The sequence below is a fragment of the Copidosoma floridanum genome, unplaced genomic scaffold (assembly GCF_036245765.1).
Source record: "Copidosoma floridanum isolate Cflo_tuat_1 unplaced genomic scaffold, Cflo_Japanese_pri ptg000009l, whole genome shotgun sequence".
NCBI lineage: Eukaryota > Metazoa > Arthropoda > Insecta > Hymenoptera > Encyrtidae > Copidosoma > Copidosoma floridanum.
In genome coordinates, this window is record NW_028321886.1 from 3,736,761 (window position 1) to 3,754,176 (window position 17,416).

Genomic DNA, 17,416 nt, shown 5'->3' on the forward strand with positions numbered 1-17,416 from the left:
AAAAAAGTTTCCTGATACACACACACAGACACAAACAAAAAGTTCTGTCTCTGTGTGTCGAGGGCTCGCGAGGTGAATTTAAAAAGACACGGTATCATAATGAGACGGTGTCGACGCCGAGGTGGCGTACAGCCGATCGACACGCGCCGAGACTCCCTCTTCTTCCTCCACTTCTTTTCTCGTTCCGTCTTGTCCCGGCGACAATGCACTCCCTTCCTCCTCTCGCATCCGCACATTACCTGCAGTACGAAGTGCATCTCTATAACATGCACACACACGAACCCTCGCTATACGGCTGCTTTTTTTTCCATCTCTAAAATTTATTTCCTTTTTCTTTTGTTTTTTTTTTTTTTCATTTCGGCTCCGAGCGAGCGACGAACCGCGAAGCAGACGCGCCTCCGCTACCTACTGCCGGTTCCGGCTCGCTGCATAATATTAAAGCGCCATCCTCGCACAGCGCAAGCATTGTACGCCTACACCCAAAGGTGACACCTACCCCCCGCGAACGAGCTAAGATGAAAACAAAATAGAAGGAGGAACAAAAAGAGCTAACGTCACCCTTTTTCCTTCCCCGCTTGCAGCTGCTGCTGTGCTCTGTCATTTTCACGCTACAAGTGTACAGCTTTGTAAAAAAGAGAAATAGAGAAACGAGAAATAAAAAAAAAAAAAAAAAAAAAAAAAAAAAAGTAGAAGAAAAAGAATTGCGTTCGTCCTGCGGGGACCGTCTCAGCCGAGTGGGTCCCCTTTTTCCGGCTCCTACAGGACGCGCGCCCCTTTGAACTTCTCCGGCGTCCATTATTCCTCTTTTTCCCGCTCTCCACGCACTCATCGCGTTCTTTGCTTCTCAAGACGGGGAAAAAAAAAGAAAAAAAAAAAAAGTAAAAGCAGAGGCAGCTAAAGCAGCTTATCGCTCCTTGTCTCGCCGCCGTCACTGGTAGCCGAGGTGTAATCTCGTTGATGAAAAAAAAAAAAAAAAACGCCATTTTTTGGCCTCCCGTCTATGTATACCTGTGCCACTGTAGCTTCCATACTACGGCGCTCACGAGTAGGCATGATGTACACGTATATTTACACGAGTGTGAACGGTAGTCGCAGTAATGGACGCATACCTAAAGTAGTGTCGGAGCCTCATATTTGAGAATCGAGGCTTCGGCACCGCCGAAACTGTACTACGAGCCTCTCACGCTGTCATTTTTTACGAGGTGGGGGAGGAGGAGGGAATTTTTTATTTTCGTCCGAATGTGTAACGATCGGCAAATTCACCACGATGTATCAGTTTCCGGTAGGTATATATTCTTGAAGTCTGAATCAAGCTTTTGGCATGTCACAGGTATACAACGAAATTAAAGAAATAAAATATAATATAATATGTAGTCCCCAATACGTTTTACTGTATAATAAACTAATCGTGAAGGTCGACAATAAGAAATCGACCCCCATTCTTTCCTTCTCCTCTCTTTCTCTATCGGAGCTTCGTGGAGACGTGTTTCCACATACCGTGCATCCATTTTCCCTTATTATTTTTTTTCTATTTTTGTCCAAAGGTCTTGCCGATCGACCTACCGTCCATCATCTGTAATGCAAAAAAAAAATTGTGATTTATTCGCAACAAAACTTGGAATCTAAAGTCCCAAGTTTGAATCCGATCATCAGGTATAAATTTCTCATCTGAAATTGCATAATTTATCGTTTTATTTCGAGAAGCGGAATATACTGCGAGCTGATTTAACTTACGTAAATAGCGTAGACCATGACCTCCGATACACATCCAGTTAGGGAATCCCGAAAGTCCTATCCGGCAGTCGTACCGTTCGAGCGTCATATATGAGCGTTAATGATCGTCATCATCATTATCCTCATCATAATAGGGTACCATCCATAAATATCAATACCGATCGCGTGGAGAGTCGTATAGTTCGGCGATCGGGTGTTATTAATATTCCGGATTTCTCGAGCAAACGGCGCATCTTTCAGCGCATATTCTGCACACGAATCGCTGAGACCCGCAAGGAAGCGAGCAAAAAATGACAAAACAAGCCCCGCGCGCAGGGACGGTGTACCGCGGAAAGATCCGTTCCCTAATCGGTAAGTATATTTATAGGTGCGCGTGGACACGGAAGATCGGTATATAGGCAGGCGGTACGATTCCGCGTACATGTACAATATACGTCGCCCGCGGCCTCGCGTCGAGGTCTATCAAACCGCGCGCGCGCGACCTCAAAATCTCACGGGAGAGATCGGTATTGCTGGCCATGCGTGGCACATACTTATAGAGCCTACTCTGGAGAGCCACGACGATGAGCATCGGCCGTTCACTCTTGAGCGTGTCTTTTTTTTTTTTTTTTTTTTTTCTTCTTCTCTGTTTTCTGTTTATTCTCGAGCCATTTTAATATGTACGCTACGTCAGCAAGGACGACGCGGAAATCGGTACATCTAGCGTGAGTCTTTGGTTCGTACACAACATAGGAAACGTCGACGATCGACGCTCACGGGTTAATATTCAGGTGTCGCGGTGATCGTGGGTGAAAAATGTCACTCAGCTTCAGGCGCGAAAATAAATCCCCCCCCCCCATATACCTGTTCCGATTGATGAATAACGCCAAAAGCGCGATTATCGTTATTGCACATTGCGGAAATCGATTGGAGATAAAATTTAGAGAAAAAACGATGATATACCATACCTACTTACGCCTTTGGGGAGAGTTTTCGATGAATGATGAGAGGAGCGCTCGGACGCGGGACTCGAATAATCGGCCTGGAGAAGGTTGACGTGACGCGTCTCGTTTATACCCGTGCAATTTTTGATAAACGCGAGTTTCCCGTTTATATTATATGATGTAATTATACTTCATCGCGACCGCGATAATGATAAAACTCCTCGAGTCGCAATGTGTGTGCGAGGGCACGCGTTTTATTAAAACCGATAATCGGGAAGGGGGAGGAAAAAACAATGTACACACATTACTCTCCCCCAATAACCTATACCCCGTGCGCGCTTGCCCGCAAAAAACGAACACTATCCTGGAAAGTGGTCATTAAAAAATTTGGATAAGTAGTTAGCATGGCTCGTGAAAGGTGCTGTTAAAACATACCTGGAAGAAGCCGCTCATGAGATCTCATTAACTCTGGTGTATGGGAAAAGACGAAGAAAAAAAAAAAAAAAAAAAGGAAAAATGTACGCGCGCTTCGAGAAAGAGAGATAATGGAACGAGCCGGGAAGGGAGGGAAAGGTAAATACGAGAGAACGGTAGATACACACATACACACATATTATGTTCTCTCGGACATAAAATTAATGAGGCTCGATGCTACGGACCCTCTGGCGCGGCAATTGCCGTTCGCGCTTTTGTTTAACCATATGTTATAAACAATACGTGCATTGTGGGTACACACGTTACTCTTGTATATATATATATATATATATATATATATATATATATATATATATATATATATATAGATGTTATCCGGCTGAATAATATTATAATCCGACCAACACGTGTATATAATATATAGGCTGTCGAATTTTGCTTTCTCTTTCTCTGCAGCTTGTGGTCCAAGCCGGTGAGGCTTCGTTAACAGGTCCTCCGCGTGGACGTCGGTCGATGATGTATCGTCCTCGTGCCTATTTATACGTGTATATATGCGCTTTATACGGCGATGGAATTGTTTCGAGGCAACAAACTATTTTGGTGATTCCCCAAAAGTTATTCCAGAGCGAAGCCCATTACTTTCGATCGATCGCGTAACACATATATAGGCCGAGCGCTCCTTTCTCCCGCGATGGCGCCGATACCGGTATAGGACCGATGTACAGCGTAATTATATCAATGATGAAGGCGAGCACCGGTCAAAGAGTCATTATCGCGCGTCTAAAAATACATCGCGGAGGATGGGGGGAAAACCAAAATTATTATTTATGGTTTTTTTGTTTCATTTTTGAAAGAGATGGAAATAAGTATACAACGGAGATGAACCATATGAAACTTGATAAGTACGAGCTTGAGGCAGAGAGAGCATTGACTCGTTACAAAGTGATATACACATACCCACTCGTATATATTATATATACCCCTGGACAAGTACATTGTATTATATCATATAGGTACAAGTGGAGGGTAAGCTCGTGAACCGTAAAGCCGATGGTGATTACGATGCGCCGCGACGACGGTATGTTATGCAGGTATATAATACAGGGTATACATGCACAAGTGGCAGAAAGGAGAGACGCGAATTAGAGTGTATTATTATATTTTTATTTGGGTCAAGCCCGTCGGAATCAAAGACGACGGCAGCACTAATTGTACACAAGTACGTAATACTCGCTTCCACGCAGACTCCTCGACCTTTGCATACCAGACTGTACTCGTTGTACACAATATATATATATATATATATATATATATATATATATATATATATATATATATATATATATTTATACATATAGATTTGTAATTTGCCGCAAGTTGCAGATTGTACGGTATACGCCCGTACCTATACGTACAGGCGAGGGCAATTATCGTAATTTTTCGTGCATTAGAACGTGCGGTGCACCCGGTGTATAACACAATGAACTCGTACACGGCGTGTATCTTGCATATATGTATATTAGGCGTGCAGGCGAAGAACGAGCGATTCATGGCGAGGGTGTCAATGCTCAGTGAACCGGTTTCTTGTTGCGTTGGCATTGTGCGCGTTTTTTTTTTTTTTTCCCCTCAATGCTCATTACCAGCAAACGGCATTTATATAAACGTTACGTCTCGACCTGTCGTCCGACGTGTGCGAGTTTTATCAAATCGGGCATAGATATGGTACAACGAGCGTGCGAACTGCGTATCATGGACTATGCACATTATTGGTGGGTATATATCCTTTTTGCTGTGGCATTAGACGATTATACGCGATTCTTTGCGCAAAGATAAAAAAAAGGAGAGAGAGAGAGAGAGTGATTATATCTAGGCCAAGGTAAGGAGCTGGCAGGTGCTCTATATCTCGGCTCATCCGCGTATAAGTACATATATGTGTGATATGTACCGATCGGCTCTCGATCGCGCATTTCCTGGAGTTGGGGGTCGTTAAGATACTTTTCGACATTTTTGCTGTTATCTCGGGAATCGGCATTCCGATTGAATTTCGATCAAAAGATACATCGCCTATTCGGCGATAACGTGAAAAATTTCATTGATTGAGTTTATTATTTGAGAGCTGCCAGTCTATATATTATAATATACATGCCTAATTGGTCTGCGACCTCGCTGGACTGAATTACACGATTGTGCAATAATTGGTTCAGTCGATCTTACATTACGAGGAAAACGACTACAACTGTTTGTTTGCTTGGTACCAACGAGATTAACTGTCTATAGTTTTTTTTTTTTTTTTTTTTTCCATTGAAATTTGTGTTATGTCTTTTCGATCAAAATATAACAATATATAACAATGATAATGACAAGTACCTACGTGTGGTTTACGTTTTATCAAATTATGCGAAAGACATTGTGAATAAATGACGTAAAATGTACTCATGTACCTGTATGGCACGCTCGTATGTGTATATATAAAAATAAAAATAAACACTACCGCAGTATAGGTATGTTAAGGCTTTGCTCGCTGGTATAAATGGGCGTGCGTGTTGGGTTTCTTTTCGATTAGCATAATTGCGCACGCGATTACCACGTGGTAATTGAAGATCGGCATGATTTATCAAACGATTTGCGTCGACGCGTTAGAAGTTGGAAGCGACGATGTTTTTTTTGTCAGGTTTTATTATGATATTGGAGAAACAATGTTGACACCAATTGACGAGCCTTTATTAAAAACGTATTTTGTTATTCGCAAAAAATTATACTCGACTGACGATTCGAGGTTTCGCTACATTTTTTTTTTTTTCCTTCCCGCAAGCTCTTCGACACCCAGTAATTAACATCACAAAAATACGTCATTCGTTACCAGCAGTTTAATGAACTTGGATCCCGAAAGATGTGTCGATATCAATCCGATAGCATCTCGATTGCCCGATGAGTAATCGTTCCAACAACTTGTTACCTCTGAGTATAGGCGTACCTGCACATACATGAAACACACTACCACGAAATCCGCAAAACAAAAACGAGAATATAATCAACCTCATCCGGAAGAGATGTGGGTGCTATTATTAGGTATATATATGTGGGTGCAATCGGGCTATTCCGGAGTCGAGAAGCGTGCAACGATGCGTCCCATACGTGAGTCATATGCTCTATAATAGTAATGAGAGAGAGAGAGAGAGAGAGCTGTGTGGGTATAACATGGCTCGGGCACTTCGCCGAACTGATTAGGCCGCCTATTCACCGGTTATATTGATAATGAGCGGGAGGTTGGTCGCGTGCAACGCAAGTATACGTATTATTTGCGTTACTTGCATGCATGGGTTGGATGTTTGGTGACGAAGGCGTCGATGCGTGTATACCTATACTGCAGAGATCAAAAAGTTCCGTCCCATTCATCCGGTGGTGGCTGATGGGGACGGGGAAGAAAGTATGGGGATTTTGTACGTCTTGGGTATCACGCGTGACTCGGCTGCGGAGATAATAATAATAATATATGTATACATACATGTGATCTCCGTTGGCAAATTGCGTAATGTCATAAAGATTTATGTACTCTATCACGATGAATGTAACGAGCGGATGGATGACACGATCTTTTTTTTTTTTTTTCTTTTTTTCTTTTCTTTTTTTTTTTTTAAATCAATCAAATTTAATTTCGGTGAGAAAATAAAGTATATGCATCCAATCCTATATATGTTGTGTCAATGATCTGTGCTGCAAAGGGTACTTACACACGTCACCGTGTATAAAAGTATAAAAGCGTCGAGAGACGAGCAAAAAGCTCGCCGGCGAGGACTAACCGATGATGAGCTCGACCTGAATAACTGAATCATGTCGCAAGCTCCTGCCCTACGTATGTACATGTATACACACACGGGTATAGCTCTGTATATTTTTCGTCCGTTTTCCACACCGCAAGCGAATCGCGCCCTCCCTGCTATACAGTACGAGTATGTATAAAAGCACATATGGATAAACCACTGCTCCTCCTCCTCGTCCTCCTATGTACTTGCACTACTTGTCCTGTACCTACTGCGTGTGAGTGAGCGCGAGAGTTTACTGTATCTGAAAAGCGCTTGGACAATGCATTAGCGATGAGGGAACAATAACATTGTGCGCCGTTAGCCTGTGGTATAAGCTTTTCACTCCTGATGGCTTGCAAGCACTTCTCCCCCCCCCCTCCCAGTTCTCTTTTACGCTTAACCGTTCTCTCGAGTGCACGGGACCCAATCTCTGTCACTCTTGTGTCCGTATGTACCTCCCTTTATAATACATGTGTACCTATACACCCACTCCAAAAGTGCACTCGGTAAATCATGTGTTTGTGATGTGTATACGTGCATTGTATAACAATGGAAAGAGCAACACCACCACTTGTAATGGAAAAAAAAAGAAAAAGAAATCCTAGAAGAACTGCTTCGAAAAAGTGTGAAGGAGGGAACCGCTTGCCAACTGAGAATATGTAATAAAATCGAGCACACGCGATTTTTCAAATATTTATATGTGCTAGCAACTCGGAGTTGTAACCAATAACTTGTTTCTCGAGTCGATAGCGTTTTTTTTTTTTTTTTTTTTTTTTCCGCTTCTATTCTCAAACGGTGCCCTATTAGATTAGATTGTACGCGTATACAACCTGCAACAAGAAGGAGATAACGGGCGTTGAACCAAAGCGCATCATTTATTGTGAAAAAAAAAAAAAAAAACAGCTGCAGAGGTTTCATTCTTCTTCATGGATTAAATTCGTTGGTACAGGTTTACATTACACTATTATTATGATTATCATATCGACATCCTCGAATCCTATACATTAAACGCTCGACAATTGCAACTTTTGTCTTTTTCGCTTCATCCGAGTTCTCTCGTAAATAACGTGCATATCTATGAACATTCCCCGCATACATACACACATGCGATTACTCGGGCACAATAAATAAAAAATACGTATATTATATACCCGATACTATATACGGAGCGATTACACAGCGATTGACCAAATACCTTATATACATAAAAATATACCCATGCTTTATCAATATTTGGAAGCAATAAACAAAAGGGACATGCATACGGGCATATGTCTAGCTATAAAATATACATTTTTAATGTACCTATTGGTGTACATAGAGATGCAATGTAGACGAAGCGCATTTCCACGCTTCTTTACATGTATTTATGTTTTATCAGCAAAGAAGATGATAATAGGCACGCGTTTCTTTATATAGTTCATTACTATATCCATAAGTATATATACGCTCCTCCGGCGTATTTTTGGTCTTGGATTCATCAATGAACAACTTCATCGCCACTATATATATATATATATAGGTACATTTATTATACTTACAATTTTACACTTGTGCGTGTATAATATAATACACATGATACGCGCTCTCTCTCTCTCTCTCTCATCACTCGTCTCACGCGTTTTTAAGTGAAATATATATGTGACCTACATGCATAGGTATATTAAACGTACATGTACTAATTTTATGCAAATATATTTGTATTTAATGTATTGAAAAACTAATAACGGCTTCAGAAATTGCTGGCGAAAGTGATGAGATAATAATAATAATAATAATAATAATAATAATAATAATAATAATAACAAATAATAAATAATAATTTTCTATTGCTCGTGGCTATATACTACAACATTGGTAATACTCACGTGAGTCGTGAGTTTCATTTTGGTGACGTCACCGGTACTATGCCGCTTTCCGTATAGTATATACACATACTTTTTTTTCTCTTTCTCCCCTTGTCTGCCATCGTGCTTTTGATTTGAAAGCTGAAACATTAAGTATACCGCGCTCATGTACTTTTACCCTCGCGTTTGCCAGACTGCACTTTTCGCGTCTCATCAGGACATCCTCAGACGCACTAATGTACAGCATCCGAGGGACTAAGATCTAGGGGGCGAGGGATGAAGAGTTATGATTGGTACACCCGGTGCGCATTTATATATATATACACCTATACACCTGTACTCATCGGTTATTTCAACAATAGAATTTTTTTTTTTTTTTTTTTTTTATCAACAGCTGCCCTTTTTTCGTAAATAGCGTCCGTTGCACAAGTGTTTCAATAGAAGAATATAAGTATAGGTAGATGTGTACGCGCGTTTAAGATGATCGAGGTGTCTTTTATCGTCAAGGAAATACTCGTTTGATTTTCACGAGAAGATTTTAAGTCAAGAGTAACGAATAATCGAGTACGAGCTTAATACATATGATGTACTTACGTTGAAAAAAAAAAAGAGAGCGTTAACACGGGGTCTTCGAAAGGTATACACACAATGGCTTTAAAGCCCGTGTATGAATATGTACTGTCGAGTGTTGCAATTGCACCCTCTATACATAATAATTGACTTTTTTTTTTTTTTTGTCCACGCATGTGCAGGCGAACGTCAGTCAAGCCGAGTACGAAAGGGCGCACAAGGAGTACATGACGAGGTTACGCCGCTCGGCCGAAGGAACCACCGACGACGGAGCGCACATCAGGAGGCTTTTTACGATGTACGCTCGGGGTAAGTGAATTTTACCACCCCCCCCCCCTCGAGCTTTTTCCTTTTGTTCCCTTTACTGCACTTTTTACCTGTACACATGCATGTACATCGCACGTGCGAGGTATAATTGCATTGCGCAAAGTTCACTCGGTTTTATGTTGCAACGTATATAATAAATTGACGATATAGTCTAGCTTGCCCAGTTGAAAATAGAGGAAAATGGCTAACGAAAAGATACGACAATACATTATTGTACGTACACGACAATGGGTACACCAACCCCCCACGCTTTAGCTTCAGTCATTGCTCTACTTTGGGAATTATTGGTATCATCTACTATGTGTTCCCGCTTGTCTCTCTTAATTTTCTTTTTTTTTTTTTTTTTTTTTTTTATGATCTCTCTACCCTTGCTCGAGTCCCATTAACTGCTGCATAACTGATACATTTCGTGAAATCGACAAAGGGGTTTCGAGTCAAAGAGGTGCGAGGATTCGCATCCAAATACCTTTCTCTCTTCTTTTTTTTTTTTTTTTTTTTTTTTATATACTCTAATGTCCGATGACTAAGAGCCGTAAGTATTCCTCAAGGGGGATAGACGAGCCGTAGAGGTAATTTATTAACCGCTCGACGATGAATCCAAGCCATCTTTTTTTTTTTTTTTTTTTTCCTCGCGTGCATATATGTGTCGTTCGTACCCCCCTTGGTGATGATATGGGCACGGCTGTAACACTTGCGAGTGTGAATCATCGTCGTCGAACGCGTTTTTTAAAAATTTTACTTCCTTTTCTTTTTTATCTCTCGCCCCCTAAGTGTATTACAATATTACGATCCAGCAACGGATGAAAGAGATTTTTCGGGGGACGACGTCATTAAAAGAGAGAAAAAAAAGAAGAAGAAGAAGAAGAGGGAAAGAGATAATCCCGAAGAAGCGTCGTTTATTGTGACACGCACGGCACGCTCGGGTAGATCTCGAGCCATTGGTGATACAATAACTCATTCCCCGCGTACATTTATACATCATGTGTATAGAGAACATGGGAATGGTATAGGTGTATGATTTTTTACGCTCCCCGAGTACACGTGTTGCAGATGAGAGAGAAAGTCGCGCGGTGTACCGTTTGTTGACGACGACTCGCGCTACCTCTCGTTCCTCACGATATCTAAATCGGTAGCTCGGGTTCCGGACTACACGTACGCGAGAAGAGGCCTAGGGCTTTCGAAACGTGCTTGTCTCGCCCACAACGCTCCTTATCGATACACCCTACTCCAACTTAACTAAAACGTCGACTTTGCAACTGCATTTATTTTGCATGTACTAACCGCGCGGAGGAGGACGGTTGAGCAGTCACCCTCTCGCGCTCGATAAACTTCCTACTGTGTAATATAAACATATGCGCGGTTACCGACAAATAGGATTGGGACTGTTGTTCCTCTCTAAATAGACCAATGGGGCGAGGGGGTGCGAGCCGGTGTAAGAGGCACGCGCGACTGTTTGGTAAAAGCTCAAGTTGTTCCGACGAGGGAATCGGTTACGCGGGAGGAAAGCCTGCAAGCGGCGCGTGTCGGATTTATTTGGAGCAGCGTTGGTGCACGCGAGGGGTCTATTTCAAGGGAAAAGGGGGATGACGTGGCGCGTGGGATGCACCACAGCCCGTTCGATTCATCCATCTTGCAATACGCACCTGCTAATCGCTCGAAAGATGAACCGATATATTTCCCCCAAAAAGCCAACCGCGTATACGTAGCGTATTTGGACGTTGTATATACGAACATACTTGGGCGCATTCCGAGCTTTGCTATTCATCGGCAGTTATAATTTCACCGACTATTATTGGCCTATTCGCGGGGCTTTGGAACGCGGCGCTCTGTATATGTATAGGAGATTTGCTCGTGACTTCATTGACTACGGCGTACGAAAAATGTGGAATCCTTTTCTTTTCTTTTTTTTCGATTTTTCAATTTATTGAAATTGGGTGTAAGCCGGTACCTCCATACCTAGTTGACTTGCATGTCCTTCATTTCCAACGCCTTATTCCATGGTGCCATTTACTGCCGATCGAAGCACGTGTTTGCTTTGGTCCTTTTTTTTTCACCTCACAGCTGGAAAACAAAAAAGCAGAGCTTCTGTTGGTACCCATCATCATATGGTCGCCTGTTGCTTAACTTTTTAATTTATTTAAATATCCACCCTCCCTTCCCCCATCATTTTTCAGTGTGTTTCTCATGATAATACGTGGTACCGGTCACATCAGAGAAAATGTAGGTACATTTCGAAAGACGCCGGGTGTACGGGTATACATTCGAGTAAGTACAACATGAGCCGCAAGACAAATGTTTGGCGAGTTCCTTTCCGCGCGAGTACGTGTTGTTAAATATTCTCCGTGTGTACTAGGACCTCTGCGACTCCATTTAATGGCTTTTGGATGCTGACTTTATATTTTCGCATGTTGTATTATTCTCCGACAATAACAAATCGATGGTCGTGCCTAGCCGTACTCTCGGGATCTCCCGTGACATGTATTGTAAAATGAAAAAACAAAACCACAACTAGTATATATAATATATATATATATATATATATATATATATATATATATATATATATATATATCGAACGGAGAGCGCTAGAGTACCGATTCACTCGACCGTGAATCACCGCCTCGTACGAAGAATTTCGGGATTTTTTTCCGTCATCGCGTCCAACGCTTATCTCGAAAGGCTTTTCCCGAAACCACTCAAAATCCTTCTCTTAAGCGTATAATCTTCCAAACGTTATCCATCCGGTGTCCGTGTATTGTGCTCAAAGTACGTGTCCATCCCTAAATCGTAGACGAGCCGATGAGAGACGGCGCGGGCATCGAGCTGAGGATCTCCGCGTCGCCGCTCGAGGGCCACAGCATCGGCAGCGTGGAATCGGCGGTGCTGAGGTTCCTCTTGGACCACCGAGAGACGACGGACTCGACGAGCCAACGAGAATCCGAGGTGCGCGTCTACAGCAGCCGCAACGAAACGGGGGTGGCCGAGCTCATAGCCAGCCGCACGATCCACGACTCCCGCCGGCGTTGGATCGACCTCGACCTCACGAGCGAACTCGAGGCGAGGCTCCGCTCGCTCCCCACGCCCATCCACCTGATCGTCCAACTGTGGCACAAGGTAAAACACGCGCATCACAACTACATGAACAAGGTGTATTTAATCGCACACCCGTTTTGCGCTACTCGAGATGTGGATATATGTATTTTATATCTACTGTGTTTGTTTTGTTTTCTCCTCTTCAGAGGGACGATCGGCAAGACGGGAAGAGGCCGTTGTCCAGGTGGAGCGCGACCTTTGGCACCTTGAACGTCCACGCCGTCACGTCGACGCGGGCCTCGCGGGTCAGGCGCTCGGCGTCGACTTTGTCCGCCTCGGGAGTTCGTGGGGGCCACCTGATGTCGCTCCACCGGGGCCGGCGCACCGAGTGCCGGGGCGAGAGCAAAAAGTGCTGCCGGCACCACATGCACGTCAAGTTCACGGACATCGAGGGCTTCGACTTCATCATCCAGCCGCGGAGCTTCGACGCGGGCTTTTGCCGGGGTAGGTGCCCGCCCCGCTACAACCCGGCCACCCACCACGCCATACTCCAGAGCTTGATGTGGAAGGAGAACAGGACGAGGGTGCCGAGGCCCTGCTGCGCCCCGAGCAAGCTCGAGGACATCGACATACTTTACTTCGACGAGGAGGATCCCACCAAGCTCAAGGTCTCCAATTGGAAGGACATGAAGGTCCTCGAGTGCGCCTGCTCTTGAACGGCCCGTCCTTCCGTTGTACATCCGTTGTTCGTCTCTTTGGTCCTGTTGAGGCGCGCGTTGACAAGTGCAGTCGATCGGCCCACGTGACTCACTCTGACCGAGCGTCCGTATACGTTTGGACTATTTCATTCCCCTCCCCCTCTTCCATCGAGGTAAAGGTGCTGTTTGTTTCTCGTTACTCTTCGAGAACCTCATTGTATTGACTTTTTTTTTTTTTTTTTTTTTTTTTTTTTTTTTTTTTTTTTTTTTTTTCGGCAATCGTTGTGGGATTAGGACCATTGTCACTGATCATTGCCATTGTCCGGATGGTACAATGAATACTTGAACCTGCACGAATATAGTGCGTCGGTAAATTTATCAAGCGAAAAACGTGACGCGTCGGCCGATCTATAAAACAGCCGAGATTCGTCGAGCTGCAGATGCGAAAGGGAAAAAACCAGAGCCAGTAAAGTGTAGATGATGGAGTAACTTGTATGCGAACGAAAGCGTCACGGGGAGAAAAAAAAAAAAAAAAGGCCTACTTATGACTCACGCGCGCGACAGCACGTCCGTCCCGATGTATCAGAAACAGAAGAGGAATAAGAATGAAAGGGGGAAGAAAAAAAAGAAGCTACCGAATTCGCTCGGAACATACAAACTGGGCTCATTTTCGCTGCCCCTTCCTTCATTTTCCTGTCGTGCATTTACCTTTCGAGCTGCTTCGAAAGTCTCTACTCGCCGTTTTTTTATTGACACACCATTAAATCCATAGATACTATTCGCGACACACGTTCGCAATTGAGGGAGAAAAAAAAAAAAGAAAGAAAACGGAAGAATCGTCACGGTGTATACGAACGACGAGTCACCGCGTGGGACAAGTATGCGAAAGTATGTTTGCTTGAAGGCGAAAAAAGGATATCAAGAGTAATAATAGTACACGAGAAAAATATAAATAAACTTTTGTGTAAGATATAATTATATCGACCTACCGACCGATTCGAAAGCTCTCTCTCTCTGTCTTTCTCTCTTACGATCTATACTTATCTCTGTTTCTCACTGTACGTATATCTTTTTGTATAATAATAATAATAATAATAATAACAACGTGCCGATCGCCCGCCGGCATTTTTTAACTGTGATATTAATATTATGTGTTTTTTCGTCGTGCGCTATGATTATTGTTTTTTTTTTCCCCATCATCGAAATCGGTGATTAGCGGCTACAAAGCGATTTACCACTGTATTATAATTTGTAATTGTTGTTTATACATTTTGCGAGGACTTTAATCGCTGGTGTTCGCACATTTGTTTAATTTTTATCATCGTGCATATAAAAATATGATCTTTTTCTAGGTGTATTTTCTCGATAAAAATACTCGAAGCGTCTTGCGATACGGGATTACATTTTGTATTCACTTACTTTAGCGATTTTTATATAATTATGTACATATATGCAAATGTGCTTTGTGTGTATCGTTTTAGTAATTTATTGAATCGATAGATTTGTACAATAATTGCGTTTTGTATAATGTATGCTTGAGTGTTTTTGCAAACAATCACTGGCGAGCGATTCATGCAAACAAGTAAATGAATGACTTTCCGATATAGATGTTGCATGAAAATAAAAAAAAAAATATTTATTCGCATCATTTGTAACGATCGTTTTAAAAATGATAAAGAAAAAAAAAAAAAAAATTTGACCATGCAAATCAACTTGGCCTTGTCGTTGATTGATATCGATGCCAAGAAAGTCCGAGTTTTATAGATTTTCCAAAATTTTGCAACATAATTACTGTTTAAACGTTATTTAGAAAAATAAATATAAATATACATAAAAAAAAAAAACAGTATTTCATTTCACCAAACTACAGACGATGTCCAAATTTCAGTTTTCCATTTTCATGTCAACAGTGATTAGTATAACACTCATTTGAAATCTAGTGAGTCACACGGTAAGAATTTTTGAAGAAAAAAAAAAAATGAAAATAACATTCCGGACATGCCGTTGCCAAAAAAATTTTTTGAGAACCCAGAAAACAAAAATAATACGTATTTCGCGTACTTGAAATAAATCCGCTTCAAAATCGCACCTCCGATACTTTGAGACTCATTTAGCGGAAATCCGTCAAAAACAAATTTCCCGATACAAAGTCCAAAAGAAAAAAATTAACACAAAAGAGTGATTCTTTCTCGAAGGAGCGAAAATTCGCATTCCAGGGGGCAACACACATCAGGCAATGTAGCAGCCACCGCTAGAATTTATGAATCGACAAAGGCACAACATTCCACAACAAAAGCCAAACGAGGAAGCACGTGCTCTCTCGGGTCATCCTCCGGCGTCTGCCTATATAATACACACACGCACCTGCCTCTCCTCGATTGGCATTTAATTTTTTTTTTTTTCTTTCAACTTGACCTTAGCACGTCTTGGGACTCCATAGCGCGTCGCACTAACGGAAGGAACGTGATCGTCGCGGGGCACTTTTCTTTTGGAATTTATTTTGAACGCTGAAAGCCGACAACTACTTTATACGCCTTTGATACAGTATATTGTACGAGCGTGGCTTATTTTTTCCTGTCACGGGATAAATCATGTGTGTATACTTACTACGTGCTTTCCCCAAATGCTGTATGGCTTTCTAAATCCAAACGAGAGATTCTGTCGCACACATCTGCTGGGTGCGTCTAATCTACGGCATTGTCAGAGCGACGTTTTTTTTATGCTCGGTCGTGCCGTGTGACGATTTTTACATTTTCACACGAAAGGTATAATAGTTGTTGGCAATGCATTGAGATTAATTGGCATGTGTACCTACGATAGAAAAATAAGCACAAAATTAAACTTCGATTTATTCAAGTTTTTATTATTTATTTATTCATCTCTTGTAGCTCATTTAGTTTGCGCGTGGGTGATGGTTAGCCTCCAATATTAATATATATACAGTGTACATACCTTTCTGAGGTCAGTACACTATAATATAAAAAAAAAAATTTATAAATATGACGTCTGACATAACAATTAATTTTTCACCCAAGCATGATGCAGTAGCGTTAAAGAAAAAACGATTTTTCACACGTAAATTTTTGGTAAATGCTCAAGGGAGGAACGGTCTAGGCATCTCACAAAGTATTTTTAGTTCATAATAAGTACTTTAATTATTATAATGACAAATCAATCTTGTCTTTATGAGAATTAAACCTCGGATCAATACATAAAAGTAAAGGATCACGGTGGGTGGTAAATGTAAGTATTGTTGGATAACAATCATTATCGCAAAGAACTTGTAAGGCTTGCAGTTTATATAATTTTGGGTGGTACTCACCCATTTATTTTATTTGAAATCCAAGTGTATGGATTCGCTCTCTTGTGTTATCAAGTATCATCGGTCTCTTTCCTTTTTCTCTGCAAAAAACCATTCGTTATTAAATGACCAGCAGAACACAGAAATGTTTTAAATTACTTGTCTAAGTTAAATTATCTTTCTGCCAAGTAGGTATAACAGCTAAATCACATCAACAAACTACATAAAGTGACATGAAGTCTTAGAAAATCAATTTGTTGATTGGTAGATAATGTATGTGATGATTTTTTATTACTGTAAATCACTTTGTATAAGCTTAAGAAAAATATTATTAAAATACACTTATACTTGAGTACCGTATTTTCATATTTTACAATACCTTAGGTGTTTCAATATTCTAAATAAGTAGCTGCTGAGTTATGTTTATCCAACTTAATGGTAATAACAGAAAATATTAAACATATCTCAGAGATTCTCTGGTAATAACTACAGTAATTCTTTTTACTTTAAAAATTGAGGTTATCAGATGACAACATAATTTATACATAACCCGCGTGTGTGACAGTGTCACCCGGTTCCGAATGTTCCGATGGTTCATTAAAACCAATACAAATCACAAACCATTTAATGTAATGAAGAAAAAAATGTAGATCAGCGCCATCTAGTGATATTTTTCTACTCAAGTTAAATCTCAACTTTTTTCGAAAATTCGGCCCCAAACCAAATTTTTTGCCTACCCTTATAT